The 15,216-nt window shown below is 37.6% G+C and overlaps 1 protein-coding gene across 7 annotated transcripts in view; it reads left to right on the forward strand.

Moving 5' to 3' along the window:
- Polk (DNA polymerase kappa) overlaps positions 1-15,216 on the forward strand; it is a 68,268-nt gene that overhangs the window by 965 nt on the left and 52,087 nt on the right. The window lies entirely within an intron of this gene.

Consider the following 15,216-nt stretch of genomic DNA (forward strand, 5'->3'; position numbering starts at 1 on the left):
AAATAACATTAAAAGAGGTTTTTATAAAAAAGTGAAATAAGGATCAGATTATATCCTGAAGTTTTCTTAGTTGTAAACGAGTCTTGTCCTCCCTTAAGACAGGAAAGGTTGGATAGAAACTTTCTATCATAAAGGTCGAAACGCAAGGTTTATTGAATAATAAGGAAAGAGACAATAGGTGGCTATCAATTTCCTGATCATTTCTAACTCTGAAATTCCTTATAAGTAGTAAAAAGAATTTCTGCTTGCTACCCAGTTGGGAGAGAAAGTAAGAGGATATTTTGAGTGTGGGTGATAAGGCACAATGTTTAGGGAAGAAAAAAAAAACCCAAAAAACTCTGGGAGTAATGGGAGAGGCCTATACTCCGCATATTGATAGGAAGTGGTTCTTAGAAGTACTTGTGGTATCTTTCATTTCTGTACATTGACACTAAGTGCAATAGATTCTAAATCTGCCGTGTGTCAGGTGCATATCATTTTCTATTGTAAAATCGTGACAGTGCATAATTGAAGACATTCAAATGAATAAAACCTTAAGAGATAAAGCTTTTAAGAATACCTTGTCAAGGTGTTAAAACATAACCCAAGGTTATCATTCAAGAGAGAGAGAGAGAGAGAGAGAGAGAGAGAGAGAGAGAGAGAGAGAGAGAGAGAGAGAGAGCCACTTTGTGAATGATCAAGAGTATGCATTTGGAATGGTCTGCTTTGCTTAGTCAACCTAATGAGGCTAAGACCTTCTAATTATTGTTCTAGGTTTTAGAATCATTGCTCTTAAATAAAATGTTAGTTAAGTAAAAGTATTGAGAAATTCACTTCACAATGCAATTTAGAATCACAGAAACAATGTTATGTTTGATTCTGAAACTGAACCTTCTATTATATTTTGTCTCACTTAGGTTTTGTATAATTGTGACCACCAACACCCAGCTCCCACTTGTCTGGTTGAAAATTGCTTCATTATATTTAGTATTAATGTATGAGAAATTGCCTTGCTACATCGGTCCATTCTACTAAAGGCTAAAATATTTTAAGTGCAGGAAGATTTTTGTATAATGACTGGAGTGCCACATTAGAGAGTATGATTTGCATCATTACTGTTAGTGGAAAGAAATATCAATTCAAGAATGAAGTACACAAGCCTTCTTTATTTCATAATAAAAACTGATAGCTTTCCAGATGTCTGTCTTACATAGGGCCTTCTCTAATCCTTATGTTGTGTTCTTTATTTTCATGAGCTTTATTTTTTAGACCTGTATATCATGGGATTTGTTTTAGTATGTGGAATGAGGTAGGAAATGAATTGTTGGTTTTTTGTTCGTTTATTTGCAAATGGGCATTTGGGCCCAGCATTTTATTGAACAGTCTATTCTTTCTCTTATACAAATATGCTACCTTTATAGTATATAAAAGCCTCATATATAGCCTGCTATTCATTCTTTTTCATTGACATATTTATATCAATACCAATACTTTACTGACTTAATTACTGTTTAGCTTTTGAATATTCAGTTAAGAAATTTTCCTGATGTTCTTTTTCATTTGGATGTTTTTCATATCTTCTTTCCCAAATAAATATGAGAATAGCTTGTTGAATTGGTTGAGAACTTGTGATTTGATTTGGGGCTGGGAAGGTGGCTCTGTCAGTGAAGTTCCTGCTGCTCAAGCTAGAGAACCCAAGTTTAGATGCCTAATATCCATGTAAGAGCCAGGCTAGGTGATACACATCTGTAATTCCAGAGCTGGCTGGCTAGAGACATGTGGATCTCTAGAGCTCACTAGCCTGCCAGCCCAATTGAAATGATGGGGTCCCAGGCTCTGTGAAAGACCTTCCTTGTCCTTAAAAACAAAGCAGAAAGCAATTTAAGAAAATTCTCAAAGTTTCCCTGTACCACGAATCTTACAAAGTCTTCTAATAAAAAAACCCAGAGCCAGATATTGGGGTAAAAGCTGAAAGATCAGAGAACAGAATAGCCAACCACTAGATTACCTCTACAAAATCCTCAGCCTCAAGAGAGTGGGGTACAAAATATATCACCACATTTCCCCTTTTTTGTCTAAAATAATAAAAGGTTATAACTAATATAAGAAAAATACATACAATAAGTACAGTAAGTATATACAATATATAAGGCAACAAATACATCAACAATGTCTAGTCCATTTGCATTTGACAAATTCAGAGAAAATAGTCTATTATCTATCCTATCTTTGTGAATCCAAAGAATTGTTCCTAATTCACCTTCTATCCTAATTTGCATTACCAACACAAAACTATCTTTTGATGTCTTTCAAACTTACACACTTTATACCTCTTTAGTGAGTTTCTTTTCTGAATTTGTTAACAAGGAAAAATATAACTATTTTTTATCTAATCTTCAACTCCCTCAGTTTCCGAGAAGGAAATAATATTACCTAAGTAAACAGGAAGTGCAAACAAGTGACTTCCAAAAAAATGAGAGAAATGACAGAAACAGCTGGCTGCCTGGACAGTCACCCAAGATTTCTCTGCAACGTTGGGGCATCTATCTTCAGCCTGCAGGCCTAGCATATCTGACAGACTCATCTGTGAAGCAGGATTTTCTAAAGAGCTTTCCTACCTTGTCTTTGCAAGGTGTAGCAGTCCTTTATTTTGTGTCCTACTTGTCCAATTTGGACAGCATACTGTCAGCAATCAAGAAAAGTGCACTTTCTAGCCCAGTGGCTAACTTTTGCCACAAACAAAGTAAAATCCATAAGGAGTTTCTTCAATGCCCATCATCTTCTCTGAAGTAGATTGGTGCTGCCAGGAGCAGACATGTCTCATAGTCATAACAGAGAAAAAAAATCTATGTTATTAAAACATCTTAAATGCCATATTTTATAGATCTCTGAAGTGGTTGAAGATGACCTGTCTATCTAAAATATGTTTCTATTTAACCTTGAAAACATACCTAATATGACTACAAGTTTGATTGTAATGACTATTAACTTGCATTTCTTATATCCTAATTAGTTGGTAATAATAACTTTCAAGGACTAGAAAATTACATTACACTGTTAAATGAGCTCTATAGGTACAATATCTTGAACCAAATTAGAAATATATACACAGTATTTTCTAACAAAATCAATCTCAAATTTCTATCAATATACATAATTTGTAAATAATATACAAAAATCCAATCAAATGTAAAATATTTAAAACTAGTAGTGGCTTTTTAAAAGTAGATTCAATAATCTACCTTTTTATCTTATCATATCATTATTCTTTCTTTTTTCAGAGTAGATTGAATAATCTACCCTTTATCCATCATTTCTATATCTTTTTTTCAGAGTAGATTCAATAATCTACTTTTTAATCTTATATCTATATCCTCTTTTTTTTCTTTTCAGAGTAGATTTAAAAATCTACCCTTTATCCACCATTTCTATATTTTTTTCAGAGTAGTTCAGTAATCTAACACTTATCTATGTCCTGTCTATTTTTCAAACAAGAACCCTGAATCTAATCTCCTTGTTTATCTTTTTTTCCTGACCATTATTAACAACTTGTAACCAACTACCCTAAACAATAACAATTATCCATAACCCACTGAAAGACCCAAAACCACCCACCCCACTTCTTGGGAATGTGGGTGTAGTTTTCTTTAAATTACTTCCTACTGTCTGGGGGTGATGGCATCTTTAGGGGATCCTGAAAAGAAAAATTGGGGGTTTAGTTGTCAAGTCCTGGGAAAGGTAGCTGTATCATTTGTTGTCCAGTCTCTGCATAATGGGAAAGTGCAGGGCTTGTTTCAAATCCTTGCTTAAGTAGTCTGTGAGGCTGGATCATCTCAGTTAGCCATCTTGAAATTGTCTTGAGCAGTTTGTAGTCCCAAACTGATCTTTGGGTAGTATTTGTCATTTTAGTGGTATTATCATCGTCCTGATGGAATCATTGTTGTGGGGCCCCATCATCTTTTTGGAGACTTCAAAGTCTCTATTAGGTGTGGTCATGGTTCCCTGCAGAAAACTGATAGAGACTCAAACCCAAAATCATTTACAGGAAGCTAGATCAAGCCTTTTTTTTCTAGAATTAGTACTCTATGTGACCATTAATATCATGACAAAAGTTTAAAATATAAAGAGTCAAAATAAAACCAAAGAATTATAAGATTAGTGGCAATAGAATAGTCCCTTAATTTTGATTTTTCTTCTGTCCCATATCAGGTGGCTCTTCTGACATGATACAGAGATTTTGTGTTTTCTTTTAATAAGCATGCTTGAGTTTAGAGAAGGAGAGAGCCATGCTCCAACTCCAAAGCCAACTTTAATTTTAACTAAACTACATAAAGACCATTTGTGTTAAATGTCTGTGGAGAACATCAGAAACAAACATTTAGGAAGACTTAATGAAATTTTATCCTATTAGATATGTGATGTACCAGTAGGCCAACTCTTTTCCTTGGGACATTTTTTCTGGATGATTTGTCCTTTTCCTTCAGATGTCTCATTTGTCCAATGTTCTTCAGATTCCTTAGCCTTCATTCTCCTGAAAGACAAAAACAAAACACTTCCCCAACCCTAACTTTGGGGAGTTTCCAAATCTAATCTTTATCAATTTTGATTTATGGTTTCTCCTTAAATTTTTATTTTATTTTCTAAAGCTGTTCTATTATCCAGAGTTGTATGTTTTTTTACAATAGGCATTAGATTCTTTTTTCTTTCCTTTTCTTTTTTTCTCTTTTTTTTTTTTTTTTCAGAGCTGAGGACCGAACCCAGGGGCGCTCTAGCACTGAGCTAAATCCCCAACTCCTAGATTCTTTAATAGCTCTGTGATGGCAAAAAAAGACTAAACTGAATTTGTCATGGGGGCCTACAAGAGTTCCCTCAGGGAGTTTCCCAATGGTAAAGGCAAAGGATTACCTTGTCTGTCCCTTGTTGTTCTATGTTTGTTAGTTCAATGTTTGCCTTTACCACACCTGCATAATCCAGAAGGGAGGGGCATTCTGTTGCCATTATTCCTTGAAAAATCACTGTTTCTAGGAACACCCTGTTTACAGTCCCTTTTCAGGTGACTTTGTTTACCACAATTGAACCATCTGACATTACTATTTTTCTTCAAATTTCTGGAAATCACCTCTCCTATCCAAGTATCATCATGGTCATGAGATTCAATAGTGTATCTTGGATTCATTCCTCCAAGGGTGCTGATCTTGCCTTTAGTGGCCTAATTACCCTTTTGCATTGTGCATTAGCATTTTCAAAAGCCAGAGATTCAAATATTATCTGTCTAGCATCTGAATTTGGTATCATTCTATTTACTACTGAAGACACCTTTGTAAGAAATCAGTGAAGGTTTCTTTTGGGCCCTGTATAACATTTGTAAATGACTCAGTTTTCTTTCCTACTTCTTCAATTCTGTCCTAAGCATTCAAGGTGGCCATTCAGCATAAAATTAGGGTGTGGTCATCATATAAAGATTGTCTTTGTATATCAGCATAATCACCTTCTCCAAGAAGTTGATATTGGGAAATTTGCATACCTTTAGCCCTACATCATTGTTCGATGGTCTTAGCCTCATCTTTCCATCAGGTCCTCCATTGTAACTGTGGATCAGCCTCTAAGACTGCTGTAACCAAATATTTCCAGTCTTGAGGGATAATTTTATTACAAGTTGACCACGATTTTAACATTTGCTTCATGAATGGAGAACGCATACCATATGACACTATAGCTTCTTTGAATCTGCTCAAATCTAACATTTGCATAGGAATCCAATCAGCTCAGACACAGCCTTAAGCACTTGGCAGTTCCTGTATGGTTACTGGATAGATTAAGGTTGGCTATTTAAAAGCTTTAGGCTGTTTCTTTGTAAGTGTATAATGTAATGCTGAGATTGGTTCACCTTTAAATTCCTCTGTCTGGGTCTGACTTTCTCTTTGATCTGTTTTAACAAGTTTTTCTAAAACTTTTATCTTGGCACCCATATTAACCAACTTTTTTAATGATAAAATAAAAATGATCAAACAAATAATATTTATAATTAACATTACATCTATCCCATCAGCACTAATTATCCTCTCATTTAATTGTTCCATTTTCAGATCACCTAATGTGTTATGAAACAGAGACCAAACACCCTCCATTGTAAAAATGTGCCCCATTTTTTAATGTGGGAAAAAATTTTCTTTTAACTAATTTCTCCCTTTAAGAAATCTTAATTGACTCACTAACTCTGCCAACTGTGTAGGACAGTAGAAGCCCAAGTGGGTTTTCAAGGCAGCTACCTAGTGTGGTAGCAGCCCCAGATGGAGATCCAGGGAGAGCCCATAACCCACCAGGAGAGAAGTGAAAGAGCCAGCCATCTGGATCCAACTGGTTAGGGACTCCGGCCCACATAGGGTGGAGACTCCAGCTGCATGCAGCTCAGGACTGAGCTGGGGCCTGCAAGGCCACAGGCAAGCGGTTTTTTTCATGAATTTGTGCCACAAAACGTTGGGTGCCAGATGTAACACAAATCTTTAAAGGTCTTCTAATAAAAAACCCAGAGCCAGATACTGGGGTAAAAGCTGAAAGATCAGAGAACAGAACAGCCAACCACTAGATTACCTCTACAAAATCCTCAGCCTCAAGAGAGTGACTTCCTGTTTCCTCACACCTTATATACCTTTCTGTGTCCTGCCATATTACTTCCTGGGATTAAAGACGTGTGTCAACACCACCTAATTCTGTTTCTCTTATGTAGCCCATTGTGGCCTTGAACTCACAGAGATCCAGACAGATCTCTGCCTCCAAGTGATAGGATTAAGGGTGTGTGCCACCACTGCTTGACCTTTATGTCTAATTTAGTGGCTGACTCTGTCCTCTGATCCCCAGGTAAGCTTTATTGGGGTACACAATGTATCATCACATTGTCCTTGATCCTCCACAATCTTACATGCACACACACACACACACACACACACACACACACACACACACACACACTCTCACACACAAAAACCTGTTAGTGCATATGTACAAATTCACAAGAAAATGTTCAGTCACTAAAGACAAAGATACGTATACATGAAATGAAGTATGAAGATTTGAATTGTGAATGTACTTAATTGGTAAAGCAATTACATTCTTACATTATTATTTACATTAGCCAGACACCTTAAATATGTGACTTTTTTCTTAAAAGTCATGTAAGTGGAGCATTGTTGGTCCTATTGTCCCATAAAGAATAATGAACTGATGCATGGGGAGGCTGAGTAACATACCCAATGTCTCATGGCTACTAAGTGGCAGTGAAGATTTGAACCTAGGTCTCATTCACTTCCAAGTCCATATAAACCTTTTTCTGTGATTTTTAATATATCATTGGGAAGGAGTGTATAAAAATATGTTCTATAGATAAGGCATCTAAGCCACTATAAAAAATGTATTCTATAGATAAGGCATCCAAGCCACTATAAAAAATGTGTTCTATAGATAAGGCATCCAAGCCACTATAAAAGTGTGTTGTATAGATAAGGCATTGAAGCCACTATAAAATAATGTCTTCTATAGATAAGGCATCCAAGTCACTATATAAATAAAAATGTATTCTATAGATAAGGCATCCAAGTCACTATATAAATAAAAATGTCTTCTATAGATAAGGCATCCAAGCCACTATAAAAAAATGTCTTCTATAGATAAGGCATTCGAGCCACTATGCTTTTAATTCAACCAGTGATTCTTAGCATTTCCCATTTGTGTTATCTACTGTCTTATTTTGCCTAACATCAGTTCTGTAGAGTTCATTATTACCTTCTATTTCTAATATTTCAGATGAAGAAATTTAATTACAGAAAAGTTAAATAATTTTCCAAAAGTCATAGTAAAGATATATTTGGTTTTGAGCCCAAGCATCCATATTTCAGAGTTCATTCTTATCCCACTTGAGTATTTCCTCAATTCTTTCTTCTAATTCTTCCACCTCACCTATCTCTGGTAGGACCTAGACCAAACAACAATCCCAAAGCCTTCTTGTGCCTTGTATTTCCACTACCGATATCCAGAAGCCAAAACTCTTAGAGATGTTGGAAATAAAAATGTTTGCTATTTTACCGATCAGCATATAGAGACATGTTGTACACTTCAAAGATGAGTTTTGGGGAGCCCAGTTCAGTCTATAACAAAATCTGTGTGCTCCATATTCTATAATAATCTAGTAATAAAGATGCACTTTGCGTTAAGTAGTGAATTTAACTGTTCTTTATAAAATTATAAAATATTATAAAGTAACACCTCCAAAAACTATGACCAGTTAGTTAAAGTTGAGGGATTTTGTAAGAACCATGATTTTGCAAACTTTAAAATAAAGATGTTAACTTGTGAAATAGAGGTGCTAGGACACTTTAACCAGTATAAACATAGTGGCAGTAAAGATTTGAACCTAAGTCTCATTCACTTCCATGAATCTATGAACCGTGGCAGTCTAAAAACTAAGCTGCATGGTGCTCTAATGCTGCTCCTCAAGAGGCTATCTGGGGGATCGTTAGTTAGTGGCCAATGCTGCTCCTCAAGAGGCTATCTGGGGAATCATTAGTTAGTGGCCAAGCCTATGCTACATACCAAGACCTTGTCTCACAAAACCAAACAAACAAATCTAGAGAAGAGATTAACTAAATATAGCATATTAATAATATAGCTGTATTGGTAACCCAAATTTCATGACTGAAATAATTATCTAGGTGGTGATAGTACCAATCATTCAAGTTTTCTTCTTTATTATTTTATATGGAAAACACCTCCCAAATATCTTATAAGTGTGGGTGTGTGTTTATACTGGTTAAAGTGTCCTAGCACCTCTTAAAATCCAGTCTTGTAAATTAACATTCAACTTAAGGTTATTGGATTTCTTATTTCCTTTACCTTTTTTTCTCCAAGATTGAGAGAAGTGATGATTGTAGCATCTTTCTCCACCCTGTCGAATCCCAGTTTTCCATTTTGTGGGTTTTCTTGGTTTGTCTGTTTCATTGTTTGGTTGGTTGATTTGGTTTTTAGTTTTTTGAGACAGTGCTTTACCTCATAGCCCAAGCTGGCCTAAACATGTTGCCAGTCCTCCTGCCTCAATCTCCCAAATACTGGGATTACAAGTGTGAGCCACCATGTCCACCTCCCCATTCTTCATGTTAATGATGCATAGTAATGAAAATTACAACAGATGTCTACCCCAACAGGATTATATGACACATCACCATTTAAAAATACTAATGTTTCCTTTCTGGTTTTTTGTTTGTTTGTTTGTTGTTTTTGCATTTGTCTGAATCTCTTTGGGGGATAGATTTTCAAAAATGCCCTACTGGGATTCTTTACATAGAGTGTATTAGATTACACTCCATTGTACTGTGTCCGAGCTCTCCCTTCTTGCTTCAAGCCAAAGCATTTCCAGTAGAGTGGCTCCAGTAGAGTAGCACCTGAACAAGCAATTGTAAGGAGATGGTGGCCAGTTATGGTTTCAGAATGAGCCACATGGGGAACAGTAGTCAAACAATTTACTATATTGACCAGTTGGATACTGTAATTGCTTTTCTTGAAGGCTCTGTTGACTAGAACAGGCAGAAATACATTCAAATTATTTCCAATATGAGAATGATTATTTCAGAGATCTCAGAATCCTCAACTGGTTTTGTGTGTATTGGAAACTCAAAATAAGGTCTTGGTGTTTTTCCATCCACCTCTGGGCCTCATGGTATCTTTTATCTGAGTTTTTGTGGTCTCATTCTCTTTCAATTCTCATCTTCCAAAGAGAAACGGATAGTTGGCCAGCCAATGCTATAATCAGTTTTTCCCACGAGTATGGTATTTAAGGAAGACTGTTTCTCCCTCCCTCCCTCCGTGGTGTTATTGTTGTTGTTGTTGGTAGTGGGACTTTGACTAGAAGCAATCAGCAGCATATCTAGTGCATATTACTTTATTATAGTCTATTTTTAACTATATGAGTTGGGAGGGGAAGCTGCATGGAAAAACATAATTTAGTACATATAAAAACCCACTGATACACCCCACACAGAAACTGAATCTTTTTAAAAACATACTAGCATATGATAAAGACTTAAATGAATTAATTAGACAGCATACATTACATTCCCCCACTATAATTTGAGTTCCATTGATGGACAAATTTTCAACTGTTTTCAACCATTTTTTAATTTTAATACCAGTAACAGTGCTGAGCACATAGAAGGTATCCAATATAATTAATGAATGTATAAGCAGTTTAAAATACTTTTAAAAGTATAAACATGCAAGGTATTATGTTGACTGCTATGGGAATTTGAATATATAGTGTGAATTCTAATTGGTCTTAATAATAAAAACCTGGAGTTAGATATAGGGGTAAATGCTGAAAAGATCAGAGAAGGAGCCAGCCAAAGACACCGCTGACCTCCATGTCTCCTCAGACCAAAAAAGGGGCTGAGCTCCTGTCCCCAGCTGCCTTATATTCCTCTCTCCTCCCAGCCATATCACTTCCTGTTTCCACCTCCCTAGTGCTGGGATTAAAGGTGTGTGCCTCCCAAGTACTGGGATCAAAGGCATGAGATCCCAAGTGCTGGGATTAAAGGTATGTTTCTGTTTCTCTTTTAGACTGGATCAATCTCATGTAGCCCATGGTGGCCTTGAACTCCTGATCTTTCTGCTTCTTCCTTCCAAGTGCTGGGATTAAAGGTGTGTGCCACCACTGCCTGGCCTTTATAGTTAACTAGTAGCTAGCTCTACCCTCTGATCTTCAGGAAAGCTTTATTTGTTAGAGCACAAACAAAATACCCCTGCATTTCCCCCATTTTGTCTAAAATAAAGGTCATAACTAATATAAGAAAAACTATATACAATAAGTACAATAACTATATACAATCTATAGGCAATCAATACAACGTCTAGTCCATTAACATTTGACAAATTCAGAGAAAATACTCCATTATCTATCCTATTTTGGTGAGTCCAAAGTCTTATACATAATTCACCTTCTATCCTAATTTGCATTACCAACACAAAACTATCTTTTGATGTCTCTCAACCTTATACACTTACACCTCTTTAGTGAATTTCTTTTCTGAATCTGGTAACAAGGAAAACTATAACTATAAAGTCTTCAACTCAGTCAGAGACCCAAGAAGGAAATAATATTACCTGAGTAAGCAAGAAGTGCAAGCTAGCGACTTCCAAAAAAATGTGAGAAGTGACAGAAACAGCTGGCTGCTTGGACAGCCACCTAAAGATCAACTGCAACATTGGGACATCCATCTTTGGCCTACAGGCTTAACATATCTGACAGACTTTTCTATGAAGCAGCATATTCTGAAGGTCTGTCCTACCTTGTCTTTGCAAGGTACAGCAGTCCTTTCTTTTGTGTTCTGCTTGTCCAATTTGGACAGCATACTATCAGCAGTCAAGGCAAGGACACTTTTTTGCCCAGTGGTTAACTCTTGCCACAAAGAAAGTAAACTCCATGTGGAGTTTCTTTGATACCCACCATCTTCTCCAAAGTAGATTCGTGCTGCTAGGAGCAGACATATCTCATTTTTATTTTAAAAAAAACAAAAAACAAAAAACCTATGTTATTAAAACATCTTAAATGCCATAGTGTGTAGATCTCTGAAGTGTTTGAAGACTACCTGTCTACCTAAAATATATCTGTTTGACCTTGAAAACATACCTAACACGACTACAAGTTTGATTGTAATAGGTGACTAACTACTAACCTTCATTTCTTTATTATCCTAAATAGTTTATAGTAATAACTTTCAAGGACTAGCAGTTTTCACTACATTGTTAAATGAGATGTATAAGTACAATACCTTGAACAAGATTAGAAAGTATGTACAGTATGTTCTAACAAAAATAATCTCAAATTTGTATCAGTATAAAAAGATGCATATCAATGTAAAATATTTAAAACAAGTAGTTGCTTTTTAAAAGTAGATTCAATAATCTATTCTTTTATCCCCCCTTTTTTCTTTTCAGAATAGATTCAATAATCTACCCTTTATCCTATCATTTCTGTATCTCCTTTTTTCTTTCTTTTTTCAAAATTAGAACTTTGAATCTAATCTCCTTTGTTGAGCTTTTTTTTTTTAACCACTACCAATAACAACTTGTAACCAACCACCCTAAACAATGACAAATATTCATAACCCATTGAACAACCAAAAACCACCCACCCCACCTTTTGGGAATGTGGGCATAGTTTTCTTAAAGTTACTTCCTGCTATCTGGGGACATTGACATCTTTAGGGGATCCTGAAAAGAAAAAATTGGGTTAACTGTCAAGTCCTGGGAGAGGTAGCTGTATCATTTGTTGTCTAGTCTCTTTGTAATGAGAAAATGCAGGGTTTGTCTCAAGTCCTGGCTAAAGTAGTCTGTGAGGCTAGATCATCTCAGCCAGCCACCTCCAAGTTTTCCTCAGCAGTTTGTAGTCCACAGCCGATCTTTGGGTGGTGGTTATCAGCTTAGTGGTGTTATCATAGCTCATAACCTCTGTAACCTGTTGTCCTGTTAAATGACTAGAGAAGGGAAGCATGTCTATTAGATGGTGTTTGTTGTTTTGTTATTCATTCTTGTATTTTGTGCTGGGAATGGAACTCAGACCCTTGTGTGTGCAAGGTAGATGCCATAACATGGAGCTCCGTCCCCATATCCATTTCTCTTCTAAATTCTCATTTCAATCCTGATTTGTGCTTCAGTATTCCAAGAGCCCCTGAATCCTTTCTCCAGTTTCCCAAGCCCTTTGATGGTTCCTAGCCTTGTGTGGTAGTTTGAATGTAATTGCAACCCCCCCCCCACCATAATCTCAGAGGGAATGGCACTATTAGGAGGTATGACTTTGTTGGAGTATGGCCTTTTTGGAGGAAGTGTGTCACTGTGGGGATGGGCTTTGAAGTTTCCTATGCCCAGGATACTACCCATTGTCTCAGTTGACTTCCTGTTACCTGCAAGATGTAGCACTCTCAGCTCCAGCACCACTTCTGCCTGCACGCCGCCATGCTCCCCATCATGATAATAGACTGAACCTCTGAAACTGTAAGCGAGCCACCTCAATTAAATGTTTTCTTTGTAAAAGTTGCTGTGGTTATGATGTCTCTTCACAGCAATGAAAACCCTAACTAAGACACCCTGCTCTCAGATCTAGTCTCCATGTCCTTACCCCAAGTATCAGTGTCACATTTCTATCTAAGAGAAACTGTGATACTAAATAGTTAGTAGTATTGAGCCACCTTTAGAGATGGACATTTTAAATAGACATTGGCAGTATTTACCTTGCTTGCTTTTTCTTTGTGTCTAACAATCCACAATCCATTTAGATTGATGGAATCTTTTATCAACATCTATTAATGTTGTTATCATCATAATCATCATCATTATGTGCTTATATTGCCATGTCTTATTCTATTGCTCTGAACTGTTTATATTGCTTACAAAAATAAACAAACAAACAAACAAACAAACTTATTTTGGTTTTGAGGGTCTTACTGTGTAGCCCAGGCTAGCCTTGAACCTGCCTTCTTTCTACTCTTTCTGCCAGGTGTTAGGATTACAGGAACATGCCTCCAGGCCTTAGCATGTTGCTTTAATCTTTTTTGTTGGTGGTGGTTTGGTTTTCTGAGACAGGGTTTCTCTGGGTAGCCCTGTCTGTCCTGGAACTCACTCTGTAGACCAGGCTGGCCTCAAACTCACAGAGATCCTCCTGCTTCTGCCTCCCAAGTGCTGGGGTGAAAAGCGTGTACCACCACCACCCAGGTAGTTGGTTTAATCTTTAAGGTGACTTTCTCTATTTGGGCTTCTTTATGTGTTGATTTTGTGAGAGTAACTTTTCTGAAAGAGCCATACTTTGGACGTAGTTTGTGGAAGAGGTTGATAGGGGTATTTATTCATACCTTACAGCATTGCATACAATTTGTCCCTAAAGAACATGCTGACATTCAAAAATAAGACCTCTATTACAGATGAGCAGTGATATACAGAGGACAAGCTTTGAAGGTCAGTTCTCCTTCCCCAGTAGCTTCCAGGGATCAAACTTATATCATCAGGCCAGTGTGCACATGCTTTTACCCACTGAACCATCTCACTGGCCCCATCCAGACACTTCTAAGGAATTTGGAGGATAAAAGAAATGAAGGTCATGAGGTGAGGGGTGGGGGAACTCAGTGCAGTGGAAAGCCCCTGGAATCCATGAAAGTGATTCCAGCAAAGTCTCTTAGTAATGGGGGATATGGAGCCTGAACTGGCCATCTTCTATTACCCAGCAGAGCTCCCAGTAGTGGGACTGGGACATCAACCCAGCCACAAGACCTTTGACCTACTATCTGTCTTGTCTGCAAGACTTGCTGAGGGCAATGACAGTGCAGAACTTGTGGGAGTGGCCAACCCATGACTGGTCCAACTTATGGCCCATGCCAGAGAGGGAGCTCACACTTGACACTTCCTGGATGGCCAGAAACCAAAGGCAGGACAGTCCAGAGACCCAGGATAGAACCAAACATGAATGAAAAAAAAAAGTCAATGAAACGATCCCTAGTGATATTCTGCTATACTCATAGATGAGTGTCCAGCCCAATTGTCATCAGAGGGGAGTCATCCAGCAGCCGATGGGAGCAGAGGCAGAGACCCACAGCCAAACACCAGGCAGAGCCTGGGGAACCCCGGCAGCAAAGGAGGAGGAAGGATTGTAGGAGCCAGAGGGGTGGAGGATACCATGAGAATGTGGGCCACAGGATCAACTAAGCAGGGCTCATGGGGCTCACAAAGACCGGAAGACACACAGACCCTGTATTGGTCTGAGCTAGGTCCTCAGCATATACCTTATAGCTGTGTAGCTTGATGTTCCTGTGGGACTCCCAGCAATGGGAGTGGGGGCGGTCTCTGACCCTTTTGCCTGCACTTGGGACCCTTCTCCTCTTACGGGCTTGCCACAACCAGCCGTGATGTGAGGGTTTGTGCCCAGTCTTATTGTATCTTGTAAAGCCGTGTGCAGTGGGTATCCCTGGGAGACCTGCCTTTTTTTTTCCTTTTTAAAGAGAAACAGAGGAGGAATTGATCTGGGTAAGAGGGGAGGTAGGGGGAGGAACTGAGAGGAGTGGAGGGAGGGGAAATTGCAATCGAATGTAATGTATGGGAGAAGAATAAAAGTTAATAGTAATAAAAGAGAAATGAAGGTCACTGTGAGCTGTCTGTTTCCTGTTATGTTAGTGGTAGAATATGCATGAAATTAAAGGAGAGCTGCAC

This window comes from Peromyscus californicus, unplaced genomic scaffold (assembly GCF_007827085.1).
Source record: "Peromyscus californicus insignis strain IS unplaced genomic scaffold, ASM782708v3 Scaffold_18__1_contigs__length_77618521, whole genome shotgun sequence".
NCBI lineage: Eukaryota > Metazoa > Chordata > Mammalia > Rodentia > Cricetidae > Peromyscus > Peromyscus californicus.